The following is a 4070-nucleotide window of genomic DNA, read 5'->3' as shown; positions in this document are numbered from 1 at the left end:
CGCGCGCACACACACATGACTTCCGTTCCGCCGCGACTTCCGTCCGGGAGGTTCCAACAGAAGTGCCTCCTCCGTAAGGTCCGGGTGGATCCGGTTCCTGGTTTTGAAAAATCTCCACCGCTCGCTGAACACGGTACCCAGTAGTCGGCATGTGGCAACTGAGTGATTGAAATGTGGTGAGCGAGAATTAAATAGGTTCTAAAGGTGAAATACACGCTGGATGTCGAAGAACAAATGCGAAATGTCTCATCGATAATTTCTATATTGATTACTTCTTGAAATAATATTTAGGATATATGGGATTAAATATATTATTTAAATTAACTCATTGTTTCCTTTTACTTTTTAATGTGGCTACTGGGAACTTTTTAATTACATACATGGCTTACAACCTTTTTTTTGGACAGCGCTGCGATATAGGTTAAAGACCCGGATTCAAGTCTCCAGCCTGGACCCCTGCTGGAGTTACAGATCCATAACTCAGCTGCTTAAGTGGCATCTCCCCTTGGGTGTATAATGACCATGTCAAACTTTATACAGAACTTTTCATTTCCACACACATCCTCACTCAAAACCTATCTGTGCCCAGTCTGCCCAATCTCAGTGAATGATCCAAGCATCCTCCCAGTTGCACTAGGAGAAACTAGTGCATTTTTTCCTTTCCTTCAATTTCTATACTCAGTCTTGTCAGCAAGCCCTCCTGTCAGCTCTGACTCCAAAATGTCTCAAATCTGTGCACTTCCCAGTTTTCATTCTGTACTTTGGCCGTGTCTCCTGCAGACTATTTCCCACACAGAGCCTAGGAGGGTTTGTTTGTTTTGTTAACTCTGCTGAACACTCAGGTAGCTTGCTGTCTGTCACCTTGCAATAAATCCATTTTTCCTACTGTGTCCTAGGAACTGCGTGATCTGACCTTTGCTTATTTTTACTTCTCCAACCACTTCTTACTGTGTACTCATCCTAGCACGTTCTCTCTGGTTGACAACACTGCAACTACATAATTTCATATTACTCCTTCAATGCCCCAAGCACATGTTTGTCTCAGAGCCTTTGTACTTGCTAATCTCTTCCCAGAATGTTCTCCCAAAATGTTGCATGGGTCGCCCTTTCTCCTCCTTCATGTCTCAGTTTAACTACCATCTCTTCAGAGAGGCCCCTTCTGACCACCTCACGGTGGTCACTGCTCCCTTGACTATCGCAGCGTCTTCTTCACAATACTTGTCACTATGCAAAGTGATAGCATTGGTTTTGTTTTTTGGTTTTCTTTTAACTTTTTTTTTTAACAGGGACAGAGAGAGAGTCAGATAGAGGGATAGACAGGGACAGACAGACAGGAACAGAGAGATGAGAAGCATCAATCATCAGTTTCTCGTTGCAACACGTTGCAACACCGTAGTTGTTCATTGATTGCTTTCTCATATGTGCCATGACCGCAGGCTTTCAGCAGACTGAGTAACCCCCCGCTCGAGCCAGTGACCTTGGGTCCATGCTAGTGAGCTTTTTTTTTTGCTCAAGCCAGATGAGACCGCGCTCAAGCTGGCAACCCCAGGGTCTCGAACCTGGGTCCTCTGATTCCAGTTTGACGCTCTATCCACTGCGCCACCACCTGGTCAGGCACAGCATTGGTTTTTGGGGTTTTTTTTATTGTCATTGCCTATTCCAAGATTTTTAGCTTCTTGAGAGCCGGAACACATTCTGTCTTGTTCACTGCAATATCCACAGGCTCTAGCCCAGAGTCTCATTCACAGACGAACTTAAAAAGTATTTGTTGAATGAATAAGTGATTGCTTTATATCTTCGCTTGGGTTCTCCAGAAGCAGACCTCGAGACACAAATTTGAGTGCATATATGTGATCTCAGGGAACACGCATGGAGTGGTCAAGACAATGAGACAGGGAAGGGGAGACAGCCAATAAAGAGTATGTGACCAAGCCAGTTATCATGACGGGCACCAGGGTTTTAATTCTTTTGGGGAGCTCTGGGAAACATTGTAAAACAGACACCTCATAATTATTTCACCCAAGGGGAGAGGAATCCAGGGCAGTTATATACTAGCAGTCATGGTGGCAAGATGCTCCTCCATGTGTTAATTCCTCAGTGCTTCTGCTCTGCCTGTGCAAGAGGCTGTGATTGGGAGGAAGCCCTCTGTCAATAAGAGGCATACACATTGGTCCCAGCAAGCTGAATTTGTAAGGCTCTGGGGACCCTGGCAGCCCCTGCTTCAACTGCTCCTCACTAGAACTTTGAGGTTATTATTGGTCCATTTGATAGGCAAGAAAGCTGAAAATACAAAAGGTAGTCATGTGCTGAAGCTCACACAACTAGTGCATGGCAGGGTTGGGATCCACCTACAAGCCAATTTGATCACAAATCACTCTTCTTACCACTCACTAATTCAAAGTCAGACTTCTTGGGTTTCTGTTGAGGCTCTCATACTTACCAAGATAGCCAAGGCCAAGTTAGTTACCTCTGCTGACTCCCAGCTTCATTGCCTGTAAAGTGGCTGCTGTGTGGAGAATACACTGCATTGGGGGTAGGAGGGCATGGAAACAGATCGGGAGAGCATTTAGGAGGCTGTGGCAGTTGTCCAGAGTGTGGAATCTTGGACCAGTGTGGTGTCCTGGGGCAGTGGGGATGATGGAAACAAGGCTGGATCTCAGGAATTTGAGCATACTGCAATAAACTTTACACTGTCTCCTTAGATGGTTGCTGGGTACCAAATCATTGCATTGCGAAGGCAAACACAGGCCAAGAATTATATTATGGTTTTCTTCTTTCCCTTACTGTGGTTCTCCAGATAATTTAGGATGTGATCTGATCAGACAGCATGGTACAGCTTCCAAAGAATGTTCCACTAAGCAGTTCCAAGTGTCCTCCCTTTGGCAGGAAACTGACCTGAGAGATTCTCTATGATGGTTTTAAAATAGGTCCACACAGCCCTGGCCAGATAGTTCAGTTGGTTAGAGCACCATCCTGATACCCTAAGGTTACGAGTTCAAACCCTGGTCAGGACACATACAAGAATCAACCAATGAATACATAAATAAGTGGGATAACAAATTGATGTTTCTGTCTGTCTATCTCTCTCTTTCAAATTCATACATTTTAATTAATTAAATAAATAGGTCTACAAGGTCATTGACATTGTTTTCTTCAAGTGGAATCAAATCCCCCTCCCCTTGAGTGTGGGCTGGGCCTCCAGACTCACTTCTAATGCATAGAATAAGGAATAAAGCAGACGTGACAGTGTGTGACATCCAAGACTGGGCTATTGAGGCCTTGTGGCTTCCTCTTGGCTCTCTCTCCTACGTCACTCACTCTGGTGGGAGCCAGCTGCCTGTCATGAGCCCAGGCAAGCAGCCCTATGGTTAGGTCCACATGATGAAGAACTGGAGCTTCCTGCCGATAGCAGTGAGTGAGCAATCCCGGAAACAGAGCCGCTAGCCCCAGTCAAGCCTTCAGATGAGTGTGGCCCCAGCCAAAATCTTGACTTACAACCTCATGATAAGAACAACCCACTTAGCCCCTCTCAAATCCTTAATCCACAGTACTTGAAAGATAATCAATGTTTGTTGTTTTAAGATGCTAAATTTAGGGGCAATTTGTTATGCAACAATAGTAACCAATTCTCTCTCTCTCTTTGGTCCTGTGCTTCAAGGCCTGCTTATCTTCCAGGAAAGGGGCCCCAGTCTTGGGTCTGGTCCAGTGGTTCTAGAAGATTTCCAGGTGCGCCCTATGGTATTCCAGAGAAATATGTGCCTGTTGGGAACCAAAAAACCAACAGGGTTTTTGGAGTTTAGATTTTGGGGGGACAGAGGTGTGGGGAATTGGCTGTAAGCTGACAGTCTGCCCAACCCCCCACCTCACTTGCCTGATTAGGTTGCAAAAGGCTGTTAAGCTGTGGTGCTGGATTGTTTACACTACCTGCCCATATTCCCCGGAAAGACTGGAGGCAAGTTTCTTCTATCCTTTGTTTAGTGTAAAGTTAAGATGATATGTATGGTGGGGGTTTCTGCACTCAACACAAGAGTAAAAAGAGAGGAATTCTTCAATGTATTGACAAGGAAATG

The sequence above is a fragment of the Saccopteryx bilineata genome, chromosome 6, assembly GCF_036850765.1.
Source record: "Saccopteryx bilineata isolate mSacBil1 chromosome 6, mSacBil1_pri_phased_curated, whole genome shotgun sequence".
In the NCBI taxonomy this organism is placed as follows: Eukaryota; Metazoa; Chordata; class Mammalia; order Chiroptera; family Emballonuridae; genus Saccopteryx; species Saccopteryx bilineata.
Note: the sequence above shows the minus strand (reverse complement) of the source record.